Genomic DNA, 21,477 nt, shown 5'->3' with positions numbered 1-21,477 from the left:
ATTTTTATAAATGTGTGTTTATTATTATTTCTACTATGACTGCAATTGATATTATTTTTAAATATCAAGGATTTCTTGCTAATGCTAGAATAGAGTACCTCTCTCTAAAGCTGACAGTGAATGACTGTTAATGAAGGTTTTCAGATAGAGGGCTGAGTGAATACATATATTGATTATACTGTGACATGCAAGTCATTGTACATGTAATATCCCTAGGGAAGGGATTACTTGCTACAAGGAAAATACTGTATCTTAATTTAGAAATTAATATCACTTTGATGTTAATCATTGGTACCAAACAGTTCCGTAGAATAACTGGCAACTTTATGGAATTGCATTAAAAGTATACTGAAGTGTTGTTTATCAAAACCAATTTAATTTAAGATGTTGTTCTTTTCCCATTAGCTCTTGATTGATGTGAACTGTAGGGAACGAGAAAGTAGACATTTCTTCAATTTTATTTTAGCTTCATTAATATTTATCTTCTGTTTATTATTATCTATCTCTACTATGAGATAGCAATGGAGACCTCATCAGAGATCAGGCCATCCCTGGGCAATTATTTCCATGAATAAAACATTACAGACATCTCTAGTATATTTGGCATGTTTTTAGTACAGTAACATCAAAAGCTTGTATCAACATCAAATCTAAACTAACACCAACAGAAAAAACTATCAAAAAAATTTTTGTCAGTCTTTCAAGGCTTAGAATTCACAAAAAGGCCTTGGGTTGATTACACTGAGTATAATCAACAATTTACATCCCATTGCTCTAGGCTTTCAAATTCCCATGAACACACTTGTCCCTGAGCTCAGGATGGATGGAGGAAACTTCATCATGACTGAAGGAGAGTGACAGACAAATGATGACACCTCAAAGTAGGACAGACTCAACCACAGGGATAAAATGCAGTATGTTTATGTAAAATATGTTGTAAGTGCTAGTAATAACATTTGCTTCACATGTTAGGATGTACTGTGTTTTAGTTAAACACCAGTCAGAAGTTCCAGATAAAAGAACTTCTTCACATCTTCAGTCATGGCCATTCTGCTTTCTTTCTTACATAACAAGTAGATGTAAGCACACATTTATGTTCATCCTCAAGAAAAACAACCTTTAGCTAAGCTGATGTATTCAGTTGCCTACGTCTCTCAAAATCATGGGTGCTTCTGTCATTGTATATGAGGTACAGTGGTCGAGTTTAGTATTTATTCTGAACATTTCTCCGTTGCAGTAGGAGAAAAAACCCAAACAAAGAGTTTGTCACACATTTAGAGGACTGGTGGTGTTTAACCCCAGGCATCAACCGAGCACCGTGCAGCCGGTCACTCCCCAAACAGCAGGATCAGGGAGAGAATTGGAAGGGTGAAAGCCAGAAAACTCATGGGTTGAGAAGAATTGGACTTGATGATCCTTGTGGGTCCCTCCAACTCAGAATATTCTGGGATTCTGGGATTCTGTGGATAGGAAGAGCTAAAGCTTTACACGTAAGCAAAGCAAAACAAGGAATTAATTCACTGCTTCCCATGGGCAGGCAGGTGTTCAGCCATCTCCGGGAGAGCAGGGACCCATCACACCTAGTGGTGATTTGGGAAGGTAAAAAGCATTGCTCCAAATGTCCCCTCCTTACTCTGTCTTCCCCACTTTTATATAATTTATTATTATTATTACTAAGCGTGATGTCATATCATAGAATCACAGAATCAGCTGGGTTGGAAGGGACCTCCGAGATCATCAAGTCCAACCCTTGATCCAACCCCGCTGTGGTTCCCAGCCCATGGCACTGATGCCACATCCAGTCTCACCTTAAAAACCTCCAGGGACGGAGAATCCACCACTTCCCTGGGCAGCCCATTCCAATGCCTGATCACCCTCTCTGCAAAGAAATTCTTTCTAATCTCCAACCTAAACCTCCCCTGGCACAGCCGAAGACCCTGAGCCCTCTGAGAGTTGCCTGGGAAAAGAGACCAACCCCCCCCGGCTCCCCCCTCCTGTCAGGGAGTTGTAGAGAGTGAGGAGGTCTCCCCTGAGCCTCCTCTTCTCCAGGCTGAACAGCCCCAGCTCCCTCAGCCTCTCCTCACAGCACTTGTGCTCCAGTCCCTTCCCCAGCCTTGTTGCTCTTCTCTGCACCTGCTGGTCTGGAATACCCCTTTGGTCAGATTGGGTCACCTGTCCTGGCTGTGTCTCCTCCCATCCTCCCATGCACCCCCAGTCTCCTCGCCAGCATTGGAAGTACCAAAAGCAGAAAAACCCTTGGCTCTGTGTAAACCCTGCTGAGCAATAACAAAACCATCTCTGTATAAACCCTGTGTCCAGGACAAATCTAAAACATGGCCACTGTGAAGAAAATTAACTCTACCCCAGCCCAACTCAGCACAGTGTCTCATGTGATATGCTTGCTAGTATTCTCTCTACTGATTCATCCTCTGAAAGAACTTCAACAACCACAATCTCATGGCTTCTAAGAAGTTTTGCTGCAAAAAAATGGGCCAAATATCTCCCCCATCCATTCTCAATCCTGCTGCCTTCCCACTCCAAACAAGCGAATCAAAGAACACTTCAGTACTCAAGAAGGTCTTTCAAATATTTCTTTTCTTTTCTCCCCAAATACACCTGTGCTTTGGTGCCACTTGCAGTTTTGAGAGTTTAGTGCGCAGCATCACGCAGGATTAGAGCTCTGTTTTGTGGGAATGTTAGAACTGCTCCTCAGCACCTTAATATGCTTATTCCATGGTAGTGGCTCTCAGCTAACACGGTGAAAACAGGAGGTGGAAGCTGGAAGGTCCATCACTACTTCAAAGGGCTCTCCTTTCTAGAACAATCCAGGCAATTTTTTAAGAATGGTGAAGGAATAACAAGTACAAAAATAGTCATGTCTGTGACTCCAGAAGCACAGATTAGCTTTATTTAAGATGTTTTTGAAGTGAAAAGTTAAAATTTGCTTTTCCCTCTGGGTTTTCAGTTGTTTTATGACGAGGGAGGGAAAAGCAGAAAAATAGTTATACACTTGATTGTTATAGGTTTCTCTACAATTGCTTGTATTTTGTACTGTTAAATGCTTTGGTGGATTGATCTGGTAGTTCTTGAATATAGAATCTTGCAATTATAACTTGCAATTTTGGCAGTCAGGGTCTATGCATGACTTCTAAACTAAAAGTTGAAGAAGAGATACGTGTCTCAGTAAACTAGCATGTATTATATAAATGTCATTATAATAAAAGCTGCCTCTCTAAATTTGAGAAATAACATAAAACATACAGGAGACACAATATGCTGTCAAGAAGAAAATGTTTTGCTGTATTTTTTTTTTGTAAAAAACAATGGAGCTCTAGTGCTAGGGTTAAACTAGCTGAAGTTTACTGAAATTTTAGCTCTGCAGTGTTTTGTATCTATGTATTTAATCATTCTTACTTATATGTCATGTGTTTGTATATATATATACATGTTTATATATTTTATATATATGCATGATATATATACCATTGGAGATGAACTCTTTTCAGTGGAGTATTCTATAGGTTGTCTTTCATCAATTGAAGCCTATGGCAGTAATCTCAAATTAAATCTGTGAAGTGCAGAGGAGGATTGGTGTCCAATTATTCTACTTTTCAGAGGAAATTTTTAAGTGCTCACTGCAAACTGGTGTGCTATTTTTGGTAGGCAGAATGTTGTGTGGACTTGGAGGTAACAATTATAATGTTTATGCTTTACTTAATGAGCATTTTCAATGCAATAATTTGAAAAGTGATTGAAATCCTGGAAACCTCATTTTAAGCAGATTAAAATTAGCAACCACAGAGTTATTTTTTAAATATCATACCCACTTAATAGAGGAGTGAAGAAAACTAGGGTTTTAAATCTCAAAGGATAGAGAAAAAAATATGGTTAGGAATTCTATCCCACTGGGTAGTGGGTCTAATAACTTTTTTATTAAGCGTATCTTGTTATTGGGCTGTGCTCAGGAATAAGTTATTGCTTGTTCCTTGCTGTTACGGTGCCTGTTTGTTTCTACAAAATTCTTTTAGCAATTTAAATATTTACATATGTGGTCTTCGGGGAAAAGTAGGTTAGAAACAGCATGTTGGAATATTTGAATTCATTGCTTAATATCATTCTTTTTTTTTTCCAGCCAATAGCTGAAGAAGACCTTGCTCTTTTTCAGATGTTTCTCTGTGCACTTTAAAATCTAAGCAGAAAGTGTTTTTTAAAACATAATTATTTCTAAAAATATGGTTTTATTAATATTTCTTCCTGATTACATTTAAAATTTGCTACCAAAAATCTCCATGTGTATCTGCTTGACCTGTTCATCATTATTGTGAAAATATACCTTTAAAGAAAATTCTAAATAATAAATAAATAAAAAAAAAATAAAGTCTCATAAAGTATGTGGTTAAACAGGGTACAAAAAGTTTAAGTCTCCTGCATCATTCCACTGTATCCTCAGTTACACTAGATTAGATATGCTCAACATGCATATTCTGTAATTATCTGAAAGTTTTGAGGGCAGGGAAAAAGTTGTTTTTTTCCTTCAGGATTACAAAGTATGGTAGAGATCATGTGATGTTTGCAGCTATGAAATATTAATAAGAAAACACTAATTTGAAGCTGAAAGAAATTTGGAATTAGAAATAATTACATAGGAGCAGAAAAAGGGAGATTTTTGCTGCTTCATTTATTAGCAAATATGACTTACTTTTGAGATACATAATTAACTCTGATGCCTTCTGCGAAGATGGGAAAATTGGGATTTATCTGTCTAAAATTAAAAGTATGAAACTTGAATATTTTCTTCTGAGCTAGCTAAGTCCCTTTTTAGTCATATGAAAGAAAAAATTTGTCTTATACAAAGAAGCCATGCAGAAGATGGAAGGAAGAAATCACATGCAAAGACGATTTGCAGTGTAGAAGTGCCATTTGTCTCATTACTGATTATGAGCTGAGTCTAAATAACTAGGACATCTGTAGGCTTTGTAGAAATTAAAACTAGATGAGATGGGTTCCAGTTCCATCAGAATATCCTGCTCTTATAAATAAGTATTAGAGAAAAGTACTGCAGGCTGTGCTGACTGTCCTGTTCAGTGGTCACCAGCTCTACCCATTGCATTCGTGTTGGCTGATAAGGCTCCCAGAGTCTCCTTTCTCTGTGTTTGGGTGAGCAGGTTCTCCTTGACTTCCCACGGGTTATGGCTGCTTCTGTTGCTAATCCCAACAAAAAAATACAGGGACTAAGTGAGGAGCTGGAAATTCTCTACCAGTGAGAGTGTCTTTCACTCCTGAAAGCGTGAAATAAGCGGGTATTTTGGCCATGCACAACGTTCTGGTAAAGTGAAAATCTCATTAAATTAAATAAGCTGGAACTGTCTGTTCTATCCACCTGAGACAGTCTGATCTTTCCACCCCTTTGATAAACCACGATTAAAGTTCCATTTTAACCCCAGCCTTGTCAAAATGTGTACCTTTGTTTCTTTTAAAGAAAGCATAGAGTGAAAAAAAAACCCAAAGCAAACCAGGATCCTACAGCATTTTATTTTTATAAAACAGTAATAACCGAATAAAAAGATCTTGGTACTTTCATGATTACTTTAAAGCCTTCCTACCATCCAGCATCTGATGATGATTCAGAATAGAAAACCTTTTTTATGCTTCAAACCAGCAAGCTGTGACTCTCACTGCAACTTTCCAATCAGTGACAGGATGCCTGTCTACTATGCAGCTGTCTAGTTTGCAATAGTTTTGTAATCATGGTGAGATTTACTTACCATTCTGGTTTTTTTTGAAGAATAAGCAATCTTTAGTAACTGGTTGGTTTTAGTTTTTTTAATCAATGAAAAACTAGCCCTGCGACCCGATGTCCTTATTCTTCATAACTAAAAATTCCAGAGAAATCAATGGGAGCTTTACCTAAATAAATAATGAATAAAAGCTTCGGAAAGAAAGAGCTGAATATTCATTCAACACTGATATGATGCATGGTTTGACTATAACTGGGTCTCTTCATTTCCCTTCTAAGCAACAGTCCTTTCATTATGCCTTGTTTGGAGGACTCAGACACACAACTCTATAACAAGAAAGAATTAATCATTTGTCCCTCTTGACAAAAAATAAATATGAGAAGAAAAAGACATTTAGAATTTTAGCTAGTTCCTGTGGTTGGGGAATTTATGTGCCTGCAGTGAAAAACTACTGCCCTGCTTTTCTGAGCCAATGGTAACATGTTTTTAAAAAACTATCAAGATGATTGATTTTGATTTTCGAAGGTGAAACAGCCCCTTAAAACCAAATTCTTTCAGGAGTATCTGAATGCCATGGTGCACACTGGAGGTTGCTGAGCTCTGCCCTCCAAATTGATAAAGTGTGTTGCAGTAACTCTTACTTTTATGAGCCTGAGTGTGGAATTTGTTTTTCAGTTGCACCATGCCAGTGTACTCTGCAGCTCCACCATACCCTTCAGAGATTATATGTCTGCCCTCAAGCAAAGCTTGTCTCAGAGATTCCTTTTCCACAGAGCAGACACGTCCTCCAGTAATTAACACTGGAACCAACCAAACACTTGGGGACAGGAGGGATCATCATAAAACTTGTTTACAAATACTAACCCATAATTTTACTCCTTACAAGTTTTACTCTTACATAAAATGTATTTTTAATCACGTTTATGTCACTGAATAAATTTCTTTCCCCTGCAAAATAGGAGAAGCAGAACCATGGTGCTTTGTAATCTCATCTCCTAATGTGCTTTTTGGAAGATAGGGATAGCAGTGATTAGCCTGGCACAAGAGAACTATGACAGGGTGTTTTTCATGGCACAGTGTTGTAAGAATGTTATTCTGACTTCACATAAAATGGAATACAGAAGGAATTCAATGATAGATGAATCAGCTGCCAAACCTTTGTTTGATTTTGACAGACTCCCTGTTACTGTAAGAGACTATAAATGGTCTTTTTTCATCTGGGTGAAACTTACAGTCCATATAACAGTAAATAGGTGTAAAAATCTTAGATGTCCTAGACACAGGTAAGAGGTTAAAGGTAGGTATAGAACTCTTCTGAAGAATCCTTGAAGATATGTTAGGAAATGTGTAAGTTTCTTCTATGGGATATCACCTTTTAGCATCTACTTCCTATGTATTGTTAATGTGCTTTGGGGCATGTTGAATTCTTTCTTTTTTTCTCTTTCTTTCCCAAGGGCTCAAAATACTCAACCATGAGCTTGTTTTGACTTTTGTGAACAGTCACTGTCTCATAGATCATACTTATGCTGTGTAGCTGTCCTTTACTCTATTCTGATTCATTCTCCATGGACAGAAAAACAATTAATTTAAGAGGTAGAGACTGGAGATGAGGAAGATTAATATGCAAGTGCCCATATGCACATTTCTGTGCTGTCTGCAGTTGCTATTTTTGAACCCTTTGCAAATTGCCTACGTCTCTTTGTTGGCTTTCTGCGTGTAGCCCAGAAGTGTTAGACATTGAGTCAGACTGCCCTAAATTTTGAGTGATGGGTGAGTGATGGATTCACAGTTAGGCTGAACTTTGTCTCTGTCATACTCAGGATACTGTGGTAGAAAGTGAATTTAATCACCACTGTGTCAAAGCAGGGTGGAAGGGTAGGCGGGGATGAGGAATCTACCATGGCAAAGATGTCTTTTCTTCTACCTCTTCAGTTCCTGCTTAGAAATTTGGCAACATTTTGCTTCTTGGGAAGGGCAGGAATGTATTTTCTGTGGATATTCTAGATAAGGACAGATTGAGAAGTTCTAGCAGGGAATCGTCTGCTCCAGCTCTCACCTCTAGTAAAGTGTGTGTGTGTGTGATGGAGGTGCTGAAGGGAGTAGTCTCTGTTTTGATGTTTCTAAAGTAATTTTGCAATGTCTCAGTGGAAGTGTTTCTAAGATAACTCCGCAGGTGTTGAAATTGTATGTTGAGTAGAATCAAATTATGTCAAATTTCAGTGCATGGCTGTGCATACTTGAATATTACAGATTCAGAGGCATGATTCAAAAATCTACCAGTGAACTAGCATTAGTAAAATGCTAGTATGATGGATCACAATGGCTTACTTAGGAAATGATGACTATGATGTTCATATTTTCATGTTAGCTTCTATAATTATATGTATCCATATCTTGCTGAATGCTGTAGTCTCAGCAGACATTTTTTTAATGAGAGATTCATCTTTCACATCTGAATTGTTGTTCGTGTGATATGATTTGCCGATTCCATAGATATTGAATTATTTAAATTATTTCTGTGTCTTTAATTAATGTAGAAGTACATTTGGAAAACAACATCCCAAGCTAGATATGTGTCCTTTTCTCAGTAATTCACGATGAATAAATTGTAACACAAAATAATCTCAAACCTGAAAGATCCATACTCGTGGGAATTTTGAAATGTTGTTCTCATCCTTCCTACCCTGCCACTTGCCAGTCAAGAGGTACGTGTAGGAGAAGTTGTGGTGAAGAAAGTGTTCCTCTGACTTTGGAACCCCACTTCTAAAACCATATTAGAACCACATTTGCAGTAACAGACAGTTTCAGTCAGAAAATCAAGATCCTTTTTCAGAATAGAACACTGTAGAATGTTGGTTGTTTCTTAAACTGTAGCTTGTCATAAAACATAACCAGGTAAATAGATGATAAATGGCGGTGGGTTGTAATCACTCAGTGTGTTGTCTGCCTGTATAAATTGTGATCTATGTTATAGTATGCTTAAAAATCTGCCTAAAAACATTTGATAGATAGTATCTTTACACACTTAAATTTCTTCAAATCAAATAATTCATTGTAATTTTCCCAAAAATTACTCTACTGTGACTGAGAAAACAAATCTTATACCAGACTGTAAACTATTATCTGTATTAAAATAAGGAATTTCTCATGAAGGAAGAATTGTCTTATTCCTTCAGGCCAAACAGAAATTTTTTTTCAAGGCCTAACTGCGCAACTCAGAAGAAAACCAAACATTTTTAAAAATAGTAAAAGTAAAAAATTAAAGTAGTAAGTAGTGTTATGTTTTTTTGGTGGTGTTGTTGATTTGGTTGTTTTAAAATCGGCTCAGTTTTAATATTTTTTACAAAGCTGAAGTTTCATGTAGTACTAAATAATGTTACATGATCAGTCAAAATACAGGTTTACAGAGCTCTGCCAGGAACACAGTATTTTGTAAACTCCCTCCATTCCCTTTTGCAGGCATCAGAAATTCAGATGCCAGATTGTCTCATTTTACCATGGCCTCCTTTTTTTCCTCTGGCAAGTACTCCAGGAATTGGAAATATCTGTGTTTCTGACACGTGATTTGGCTACCAAGACCAGCCTTGGCTGCTCTGCTCGACTGTTTCTTACTACTGGTGAGAAATGTGCAGTTTTCGTAGCAATACGAGTAGGTGGAGACAGATCCTTCCGCCTTGGAAGTCATGCGTGTATTTGAATATTTGAAACAACACTTCATTAAAGAGAGGAAGAGTCTTATAGTGAATAAAAATGTTTACTGCTGATCATCATCCATCATGACCAGGCTTTGCGAATGAAGATTTGGGGAGGGCTCTACCCATGTTTGTTACAAACACGCTGGTGGTTAAAAAGGCCAATACGAGATAGACACGTCCAACTGCAAAAGGCACAGCAGAAAGACTCCTTAGGTGGCAAATTCTGCAAGACACGATTCTTTCTGTGTTGTCTTTTCTCCTCAAGGGTGATCCTGGTGCGTTCTCAAAAGCATCAGCAGCGTTATAGATGGTGTGTCTCCAGGCCTCCCCATTGGAGACCAGAGTAGACCAGTTCTGGTGATCAATATGCCCGAGGCTGAGTTGTTGCTTCAGGGAGTCCTTGTATCTCCTCTTTGGGGCTCCTCTCTTGTGGCAGCCGGTGGCAAGTTCCCCATAAAGCAGGATCTTAGGGAGGGGGTGGTTGGTCCTTCATCCTGGAGACGTGCCCTGCCCAACACAGCTGTGTTCTCACAACATGGCCTCAATCCTTGTGACTGCTGCTTGTTCTAGAACAGATGTATTGGTCACATAACCTGCCCAGTGGATGTTCAGGATTGTACGGAGGCAGCGTTGATGGAGCGTTCCAGGAGTCGCAGGTGGTGGCGGTAGATGACCCATGATTCAGATCCATATAAGAGAGCAGACAGCACAATGGCTCTGGAAACACTGAGCTTGGTACTTTTCTTCAAGTGTTTATTTCTCCAAACTCTTTTATGAAGCTTTCCAAAGGCACTGTATGCCTTTGCTAACCTGTTGTCTATCTCCCCGTCAATCTTACCATCCGAGGAGATGAGGCTGCCCAGGGAATTAAACTGCTGGACTGATTTGAGCTCTGATTGGCCAATGGTGATGTGGGGATGATGGGAGACTTCCTGAGGTGCAGGCTGATAGAGAACTTTTGTCTTCTTTAAGCTGACTTCCAGCCCAAAGAGCTCAGCAGTGTCTGCAAAGCAAGATGTTAAACGCTGCAGAGCTGCTTCTGTGTGGGCAACAAGGGCGGCATCATCAGCGTAAAGCAGCTCCCGGACAAGATGGTTTAAGGTCTTGGTGTGGGCCTTCAGTCGCCTTAGGTTGAATAGACTTCCATCAGTACGATATCGAATGTAGATACCGTCCTGATCATCGAGGTCTGCCGTGGCCCTTTGGAGCATCCTGCTGAAAAAGATTGTGAATAGGGTAGGAGCGAGAACGCAGCCTTGTTTCACACCATTCTTTATTAGAAAGGGCTCAGAAAGTGAGTTGCCATGTCTGACTTGGTTGTGCTGATCCTCATGAAGTGAAATGATCATTTTAAGGAACTTGGGGGGACAACCTAAACGTTCCAAAATCTGCCAGAGACCTTTTCTGCTCACAGTATCAAAAGCCTTGGTGAGGTCAACAAAGGTTACATAGAGACCTTTGTTCTGTTCCCTACACTTCTCTTGCAGTTGTCTGAGAACAAATATCATGTCTGTGGTGCTCCTGTTGGCTCTGAAACCACATTCTACCATTCCAGGTAGAATTCCTTCCACTATAGCAGGTATTCATCTGTTCAGCTGTAACACATCATCATCTGTTTGTGCAGATCATCACTGCTGATATCAGCACAGCGTTTTTAGCACGTGCAGCTTTGCTGCTGACTTCTGATGTCGTGCTCCTCCTGTGAAACTCCAGCATTCAAACTTTTGCCCAAAATGAATGCTTTCCAACGATCTTTTAAAGAACTAATCTTTGTAATTGTGGAAAGAGAATAAAAACACCTGATGGGTTACCTCAGTGAAGGCATGAAAAAGCTGCATAAAGCTCTCAGGGGTTTTTAAGTCTTGGGTCCCATTCTGGGCTCCCAGTCCTGGCTGTTGAAGGAAGGATTCAGCAGGGTCCTGGCTGCCACCAGCACATTTAAAACAGCAAAAACGTATTGCTTGATTTTTCCCTTGTTTTGAGTCTCACAAGGCTTGTACATCTTGGCTATTTTTTGTTTTCAGCTTGAGAATTAATTGTATTATTGGGTAACTTCAGGTGACATTGACTGCATTGTCAAACTTGTAACTTGATTGTAACTCAGAATCTGGAGAAGGAAAAAAACACGAAAACACCCAACCACTAAGAAAGAACTTTTTTTCATTTAATTTTCATGAGTTAAATTAAACTTCATAATATTTTTATGCATAATATCAATTAATTTTTCAGGCTGGCAAGGTAGCACTTGTAACTGTACTCACAAACCTCGATGTAAAAAATGACTTTGCAGACAGGTGGGGTAGTTTGTTTTTTTTTTTTATAATCATGATTTAAAAATATCTTTTAATGAAATTGTTAACATATATTTTCATTTTTTTAATGTGCCTCACAATGCAGAGCTCTCTTTTACCTTTATTTCATGCTCAGTTTTAACATGGTTTTCCTATTGATGTTTCTGGATAATTGCATATGAGAATTTAACATAGGACACGAGTAGTTTAATTGCAGATATCAACACGGAACCTGCCTAAGAGTGATAAGGAAAATATCTGTTGTTGCTCTTCTGAGTAAGTTTCAGAGTTAATTTTAATACACATTCAAAGAAAAAATATAAATGCAAAACATACATTTTCTGAGGATTTTTTAGATACCTCATTCACAGCTACTGTGTGTTGAGCTCACATCTGAAAGAAGTGATTCTGTAATTTCCAAATGACAGAAAGCTTCATTTTAATGTCTCCTTTCCTTTCACTGGTTGCAGTTTTAACCACTGAACAAAGCGAAAACGCTGGTTTGTGCCAAAAGAGAAGATAAGCAACCATGGCACTTAGGAAAAAGCTGATTTTTATGAAGTCCTCTAGTAGCAATCAACATTCTGTCTATTCCTTCTGATTTAACTATATTTTGGCATAATTATAACGGAAAGAGCACAGAGTATGGACTTTGGAGAGTGTCTTGCCCTGGAGTTTTTCACACTGACTTTCAAAAAACATAGTAATTCCTTTCTACTGTTGTTATCTCAGGTCTGCCTTTATATTTTAGAGAAACTAATTGTGCATTCCTGGTCTATGGTACATGTAGAATAACTGTTTCCTTTCCTCTGTCCATCTGCAGTGTCTTTGCTTTACTGGAGTTTCTTGTTAGGTTGGAGTATGTTGCAGGGCTCTATCTACCACGACAGCAAGTGAAGCTGTACAGTTGTTTTTATGGTTTTTGGGGGTTTTTTGTTTTTTGGGTTTTTTTTGACCACGTGGTAAAACTTCAAGATTCCATTGATTTCAAAACCTCACCTAGACATGTATGTCTCTGATGGTGCCATATTCGGTCAACTCCCTCAAAACACAGCTGCTTCCCTCACCACTCCACCTGCCCCCTGTCAGCACTAACAGCAAAAAATACGTGGTTGGATATTGTATTTAGACACTATCTTGAAGAGAAAATGGATAGACAATACATTAGTAATTAGATCAGGACCATTTCATTGGAGTGACAAGAAGAGTTCTCTTTCAGTGGTAGAAAAATTCACCAAGCAATAACGAAATGCAGGGCTTTTCTAGGCACTATGGAGATAATTCAACTCACTTTCTTTAAAGGTGAATCATGTTTCTTTAAGCAGGCAGGCAAAAATAAGGCATGCAGCAAAGCACAAACTTTTTGTCTTCCTGGAGGTTTTTACAGCTGTGTGTGGAAACATGAGAAGGCCATCCCAGACAGAAACATCCATCAGGGGATTTCCTTTCCATGCAACGAGTGCTCTCTGAAGGGGATGAAGAAAGACTTGGGAAGCCGGGGCGAAGAGAAAAATTGAATTAATTCTGTTAAACAATGAATATTCTTCAGAAAAAAAAGAACCCATAGTTGTTTAATCTACTGTATATTTGATATTTTGGTGTTTGCCAAGAGATTAAGATATCATCTTCAGCCTAAAATGGTCCTTTTTTTATAGTTTGAGCAAGCACAACAGCAGATATCTCATGTAAATTTTTCATTCTACTAAAAAATTAATATACTGATAAGAAGTGTGATAATTAAGCTAACAAGTCAGGCTGGTCTCATTAATATGAAGGCAAATTTTCAAACTATAATCTTTCTTGTTGAAAAAAAGAGTTATTGGACTGCGGGATTTATTTTGCAAGTAAATTGAAAATTAAATTATGCCTCAAAGGCCTTATTAATTCTTTAAAAACAATTTTAAAAATGTGGTATTTATGATGATTCTTTTGCAATGTTGCAGTGTTTCAGCTCTATTGAAATAGCAGGGGAGTGTAATAAAGATATTTTTCCTTTCTTATTTTTCTCTTTCATGGATCTCCTCATGATTTTGAAATATTCTACTTCAGGAACAAGTTGAAAAGGAGTATCCCTGTGCATTACCTGTGTTTTTCTTTATTTCAGATAGGCAGCCTGAATAGTTTTATTTATATTATACCCACATTATGGGTATATATGATAGCATTAATAATCTAAATAAAGCAGGAACTTTTAAGGTTGACTGTCGATATGTCCATCTGAAGTCCCTCAATGGCCCTCAATTGTAGTGCAGTTGCAAAATTTAAACAAAGATTAGGTGTGAGCTGTTGATTTTCATTAGAAGCTCCATTTTTAAAAATTTGGTTTATCTGTTTTATGAGGCTTGGCTTCATCAGTATATTTTACTGCTTTATAGTGTGTTATTAGTTCAACTGAATTCTGTCAGTCACCTGAGAACAAGCAATCAGCAACACTGGCTTTTGTTTGCTGTCCCACTGCTTTATTCTTCCTCGTGGTGAAAACGACCCTTGAAAAAGGAACTTTTTTTACCTTTCTCTAAGTCTCTTAATCCAGAGTGAACCAAATCGTGATTTATTTCCTGCTCTCTTTTTCTTTCTTGTCTGTCCAAATGATTGAGGGTTGTGGATGAGATGCTACCCACTACCACTGGCCTACAGTCAATTGTTTGCATCCATATCTTTGGGGCTGGGGCATGGATTTGTAATCCTTCATGTTGAGACAGCAATTGAATGTGATAAATTTTAAGCATCCACTTGCTTTTTCACAGTTGTTCATACTAGTAGGGATTTTTATGTCATCTTGCGACTGACTAAAACACTTCAGTCATGTCTACCTAATAAGCTTCTGACTTGAGCTGAAATTCTTGTTATTTGCTGTCAAGTACATGACCTTGTACTTTCTGATGCCAGACTTCACTCCATTTCTGCTACTCTACCATCATCTAATTCTTTCTTTTGATTCTCCTCTGTGTTGATGACACCTCATTTTACAGAGAGGTGAATTCATGAACGTATCTCTAGCTTTTGTTTCGTGGTCTTAGTGAAATTAAGGAATGCCTTGATTCCCAGATTACTAATTCCTGGGTGGTTTGATTCTCCCCTTCTCAGTGTCTCATATTACCATTTTCCTGTCATTATGCAGCGTGTGGTTTCTTTTCTTATGTACTCATGAATGACTAGCAATTTCTTATGCAATAATAGATGAAATCAGCCACTCCTTTTCAATCTAAAAATTGCATGTCATAGAAAACCACAGATTATTTTGACATGACCAACATAAGATAATCTTTGTTCCATTTGATCTAGTTTTTGATTTACCTCCATTTTCCTAAATGTTCTTTCCTTTCAAAATTTTTCTAAATGATACGTATTATTCAAGTCAGATTTACAGAATTTTTACTAGCTGTTTTGTCCCTGTTCTACCTTTCTCATCCTCTCCATTCCGTATTTATAGTACAGAGTATTGTCCATTAACTCACTTCCAATTCACCCTGTTGGATTAGTTTATGGTCCTTTTATCTGTACGTGTAGTATCATTTATCAGGTTTTCAGAATTTTGGAATACAGACTTTCTTCTAAACAGAGCTTGGGTGTTATAGTCTGCTGCTGTGGGTTCTTGTTGTTTGTTTGTTTGTTTGGGTTTTTTTGTTTTGTTTTGTTATTTTTTTTGCTATTTTGTTCACATTATCTATGCTGCTTAGGTCCCTTTGGTCACCAATCACATTTCTGAAATATTTTGAGAGAGATTATTATGTTAAGTCAGCGGCTTACGTCATATTTGAGGAGGAGGAAAGGAATTTCACATTTAAGTTTCTGTGTTTTCATACTTAAGAGTAAATGCAAAGTGTATAATAGAAAGTAGAATGTCTCATCAATAAACATGGGCACTCTATACTGCTTAAGCATACTCATTTACAGAGTCATGGATATTAAAAGATAAATGTACTCAGAATTTGCTCTTAAATTTCATCATAAGATGAGCAAGGGCTGATAAATGTTTCGGTAATACGAACTTTGGAAATATTTCTGCGGTTATTGCTCCTTAAAATACTTTGCATGTACTTTATCTTTGCCTTTTATGATATTATGAGGGAACAACCTAATTTAGTTTTGTATTGTTGGTTTTTCCTCTGCTCGTTTTCTTAATCTGGTTAAATCAAATAATGTGCCTGAGCTGCTGCAGGTGAATAAATCATTTGAATTTATTAAAATTCCTGAGTAGACATTTATTTGAAACCTCTTGATTTTGTTGTAAAAGTTATTGATTTATGTCACTCATGCATTCAAGTCTTTTAAAATGTTGCATAGTACCTCTTAAGGTGTGAAATTTGATTTTAAGTATCTGTGTTTGTACATCTAGGCATAACATATATTAATAACTTCAAATAGTTACAATAATAGTATATAGATATTTCTCTATATGAAACAGGAAAATACTGTTTCATTTGTCTTGAGTTACACAGTTTTCAACCTCTCTCAATGTGTACAAACTTAAAAGAAAATGATTAAATCGTGCTGCATTATAATAGTAATGGCCCATCATTTTGAGTAAATACAAGCAGTTAAATGTAATGATGGTTTTTATGAAAATTACTTTGGCTCATTCCCAGTTTCGGAGTACTTTTATTATGTAAATTTAGACAATTTTTAGCTAACTATTACATTAAGCAACAATATGAGAATTATAATAGTCCCTCATTGACTTAAACTGAAAAGAAATTGCCAGTGGATTATATTACAATGTGTGTCTTATATGACATTTGGTCCCATGAGGAAACTATCCCTAAATATGCTTTTTTTGCTATTTATCTTATAGTTCTTTGACAATATTGCCAAAGTGGGTGTTTCTCTGCTTGACTTAAGGTTTTGTTTGGTTAATTGTTGACTTACACAAAGAAAAAGATTAGTACTCCATAGCAATGTAGTGCTTTTCCCAACCTAAATAAAAATGTAGGAAGGAAGAAAATACCCTTGACAATATTGTGTAATTGACTTGGGATTTTACAAGTTTCAGACTGTAAATATTGAAGACTTTTATAAGGAGAAAACATAGTATTTTTACTTCTATTGTAAAATGCCAAAACACCTAAAAATAATTTTTACCTGCCCTAGAGCGGGTTTCAGAAGAGTGAGCTAAGTATTGACAGTTGTTCAAAAGTACTGGGAAATGAGGTTTAGTTATCCACCTCCCATGTGTCTCTCTGTTTTTCATGTTTTGTTTGTTTGCTGGTGTCCTTCTGGGCTTTTAAAATTTTATTTCCTGGCAGGCTTACTGTGAACTCTCCCGCTAAAGCCCCAAAGTTCTTAGGGCTCTGTAAAATGGAAAGTGTAAAAAACTTATTTATAGGCGGTCCAAGCTTGAACCCTTTGGAAAGCTCTCAATCTTGATGGAGCCTTCTCCAACTTTGGTTTTGCCTGTTAATATTTAAGACATTATCAGCACATTCCTTCTGTTGCCACACACACAAATTTCATATATATGTGTGTGTGTGTGTGTGTGTGCATGTGCCTGTGTGCACATATGCTGTTCTCTACCATAGTGGAGAAAAATTCTGCTTTCTTTCTACTCTTCCAAACTCTACTTCTCTGTCACATTAAAACTCAAAACTTATGAGTAGGTTGACCAATAAAAGGAAAAACTAACAGAAAGATCTGACACGATCATAATAAAATCATTACACTCCTACAAATAAGGATTTCTTTAAAGGGAAGAGCTTGGCAGCAACTGGTTGAAAACTTTTAACTCTCCAAAGGCTGCAAATGTATGCATGCAGATTTAAGTCATACTGGGGCTTGGTCCTGTGGGTAATAAATATATGGGTTTGAGAATAGTGAATGAAGCTGGAATAAGAACCAGATACCGGAATTGGAACTTCTAGGGTTTTTATTTCAGGTATCTAGCTTTTTCAATTCCATTTTTTTTATTTAAAATCTTCATTAAAATGTGAAATATTTTTATTTCATATATCTAGTTTTTTAATTCAATAAACTGCATGTGAGATATGTTGTGTGAATGAATTAATTTTATTTCTGTGTGAGGAGGAAAAAGAAAGTACCAGCACTAAAGAAACCACTTTTGAATGGATTGGCATTTTGCAGTATAAAATTGAATAATATAAACTGATACAAGACATTTTGAGCACCACTGTAAACATTTACCAGTGTTTGTGATTATTTGCAGTTGATTGTGTGGATTCTCTGGTGCCTTATAAAAGAAAAAGTCCATCTGGCAACTTTGCCTGCAGGCAGGACATTAATAAAATCCCTTTCCCTTATGATCTCTCAGTTTTTATGAACTTTCTTATCTTTTGAACCCCACCTGTTCTTAAAACTTCTTGAGTTGAAATAAAGAAACAGAAAGAAAAGCTGGACAACAGAACGGAGATGTAAATAGTCATATACTATTTATGTAGTTCTACGTTATTGTAAAACTTTATAGTTACAGAATTATTATGCCTTATTTCTTTCAGGAATCTAGTTAAACTTTGTAACTCTTTCTTCATGTGCATCTTATGGGTTCTGGGATTAATTGGGACAAAATAACTGTCCAGTTGCATAATGGTTGTAAGACAGCCACTAAGCCTTTTCTTTGTTTATTCACACCATCTGGTAGGTCTCAGAATTTTTCTGAAGGTAAATATCTTGTAAATTTTACATATGCAGATGGCATGGTGATGGGTACTGTGAGCTGAGGAGGAGAGATATAAATTCCTTTCAGTTTTGGTCTGTGTGTTTGTTACACTGGAACACCAGGGAAAGGGTAAGCTCCTGATGGAAACCTAAGTGCAGAAAAGAAGCATTTTGTGGTACATCTATCTCAAGCAGATGTCATGAAAAGTAAAACATGAAGATGGGCAGAAATCTTACTGGCTAGTTCTGCTTCAAAGTAGGTAAATATATATCAGTCTGTGATTTTTTTCTTTCTTATTTCCTGTTACTTGTTTTGACTGTAAATAATATAAGACTGCTCTGAAAGGGGAATGTTATGATTTTTTGAGATGAATAAGGACAATCTCCAGTTTTCTAATGAGGTTGTGGACCATTTCCATCTGAGACCATTTAGGTTTACTACCACAACAGCATCAAGCACCAGGCTCCACACACCACCCCCTCTCCCACCTTTCCTGGAAGGCACTACTTATTTCCTCACTTTTTTCCCCCTCTGTGAAGGCAACAGGACAAACATGCTCTCAGTGGTATATTTACTATAAATATATGTAACTGCTGCAGCCACATAATTTAAATCACCACAAGAAAGAAGGTATTTTGGCAGGCTGGCTTCAGAGCCTTGTGGGTTGGTATTCAAAAACAGCCCTCCCAGCCCAAATTACAGATACAGAGGAAATTTACAATTGTCCTGAGAACTCAAATGAAGTTTTTCAGCTCTGCTTCAATCCCATTTCCCATGAAAATAAATGCTGAATCTGACAGGGAGTGGGGAAAAAAAATTAGAATTGTCACCTGATATAAATTCCAAATACAGTGTGAGCTGCCATGCCAGTTCAGGTAGTTTCCTTCATTTATAGTATATTTACTTCATTGACAGAGAATCTAATCAGTGTTTCTTCAAGGGTTGAATTTTTGAACTGATTTATAGGGTTGCTTCTGCTTTTCCTTCCCTATTTCTTTTCTCCAGTCATGGCAGTTTATTTATAATCTTTAAGAATACAGTGAGCTAAATATGACTTGGCTTTAGTAAGATCATTCTTGGATCTGACTGGAAATTTATTTTCTTTCAGAAAAATGTTATATGGTTGTAAAATTGGTACTGTTTAAAATATATATTACTTTTATGTCAATTCGACTTGACTCAGATTCTCTTTACTGGTGCACAAATATTTTAATGACATGGCTTAAAGATAATTTTCATCATTTTAAACCCTTTTAAAATGTCTTGGTGCACCTAGCTTAATTAAAGCCTTGCTTTGTGGTTAAAGTGTATACTCTGTAAAGCACTGTTTCATTCTAGCTGAACGTCTCAGAAAGGTAGTCTAATAAGAAAATCTGACTATCTAATAAGAAGAAAATGTGGGTATGTAAGCTACTGCTCCTAGATGACTTTTTTTTTTATTTGAAACTGAATAGAAATTAAATATTTAGATTCCTGCTTCACACAGATTGGGAACTGTGGATCTTTTCATCGATACCACTCATCCACAGTAGGGGGAGGAGGGGAAGTCAGTCAGCAGAAAGAGAAGTATTCCCATTTCTTTCTTCATTCATTTTTTTAATCTAATAAATCCTTCTTGACACATGCAGAACAACACAGTTAATTCAAAGAGGATTTGGGTGAACTTGTGTCGTGAACAAGTGATTAAAGAATCGCCATCAAAGGTATCAGCAAAAGCAGGTTTAATATAAAAGTGAAATGATGACAGAGTTCATTGGCAAGGTACTACTCACTAGGTGGTTGAGACACACAGAGAAGAGCCAAGCAAAATCTAAAATCAATCAATCTAAAAGCACAATCAACTCAAAGATTATCTACATGGAGGTTGGGGGCGGGATGGAGAAAAGGGTAAGGGTAGGAAAGGGCAAGGATAATAAGGGCTATAGAAGACCCTTTCAGTCAGACATAGGTTCAGAGGAGACCCCCTGTGCTAAACTGAGCCCTGGACAGTGGTGGTCTGAACAATAAAACTTAGCACAAACTCTTGTAAAGTATGTTTATAGCAGCTCCTCTTTCTGAACCAAACTTTAAGTGGCCTTTCTGCAGAATTAAACACTTGGCAAGTATCTCATAATATCAGTTAAAAACAAATCTCCAGTGAATAACTGATGCCATTGGATTGTGTATGATTGAATAGAGTAATCTTTCAGTAAATTTTAGAGTTAAATTAGTAATAATAAAAAATCCCATTAAATTTTCAATAACAAATTGCTACCTATTTATGAAGTTTTAAAATCCTATTTTGTTATAATACAAATATTAGAATTGTTTTCTGTGGGAAAAAAATGAATAGGCTATTATAATAGAGCAATTAAATCCCAGACTAAATACAAACACACTTTGCTTCCAAAAGCAATTTCAATATTTGGGTGTTAATCTTCTAATAATTTAATGTATTCAAAATTAGAATCCATAGAATCAAGTATTTTTAATTTTTATATGGCTAAAGGAAGATAAAAGATACTACTTGAACCTTTCTGATGCTTTTACATCAGTCTCTTACAATGCCAGTGCTCTAGAGGAAATCGTGCTTTAAACAATCAAAGTTTTTTCCTTTCTTTCCAGTATTGGATGACAGTTTGGAATTTCCAGAGTCATTCATGCATCTCATGTTAGACTTTATCACTTTTATCTGTCAGCTTACCAAATTTAAAGTTGTTCTGAAAACTTCTACGTGCACTTCCTCGCATGGAGAGGCTTGTAGGATTATTATCGTGTTTGTAAGAGAAGAAAACTCGGCTATTCCCTTTCCTTTAGCCATACACTTTGAAATAAAATGAAAGGAAGGTATACTTTTCAGTTTTTATCTCACAGGTTGAGACAAAGACAGTTTAATAGGTAAGACAAAAGCAGTCCACGAGAGCAAAGCAAAACGTGGATTTCTTTCAACACTTCCCAACGTCAGTCATTAGCAGGAAGGCAGGGCTGCACCACACCCAGTGGTGGGTTGGAAAGACAGAACATCATCACTCCAAAGGCCCCTCCTTCGTATTTCTTCCCCTAGTTTTATATGCTGAGCATACTGAGGTGCTGGAGCAGGTCCAGAGAAGAGCAACAAGGCTGGGGAAGGGACTGGAGCACAAGTGCTGTGAGGAGAGGCTGAG

At 37.1% G+C, this 21,477-nt stretch overlaps 1 protein-coding gene and 1 long non-coding RNA gene across 3 annotated transcripts in view; both read left to right on the top strand.

The window, feature by feature from the left end:
- The window catches only part of LOC113961008 (contactin-associated protein-like 4), a 190,794-nt gene that overhangs the window by 3,631 nt on the left and 165,686 nt on the right, over positions 1-21,477 (top strand). The window lies entirely within an intron of this gene.
- LOC113961009 lies at positions 1,476-20,034 on the top strand. Its single transcript, XR_003532171.1, has 3 exons — positions 1,476-1,599; positions 9,934-9,935; positions 20,024-20,034. It is a non-coding gene; the product is annotated as an uncharacterized LOC113961009 (long non-coding RNA).

The sequence above is a fragment of the Neopelma chrysocephalum genome, unplaced genomic scaffold, assembly GCF_003984885.1.
Source record: "Neopelma chrysocephalum unplaced genomic scaffold, ASM398488v2 Primary Assembly neopelma1_97017, whole genome shotgun sequence".
Taxonomy (NCBI): Eukaryota; Metazoa; Chordata; class Aves; order Passeriformes; family Pipridae; genus Neopelma; species Neopelma chrysocephalum.
This window is presented reverse-complemented; position numbering and strand designations above follow the sequence as displayed.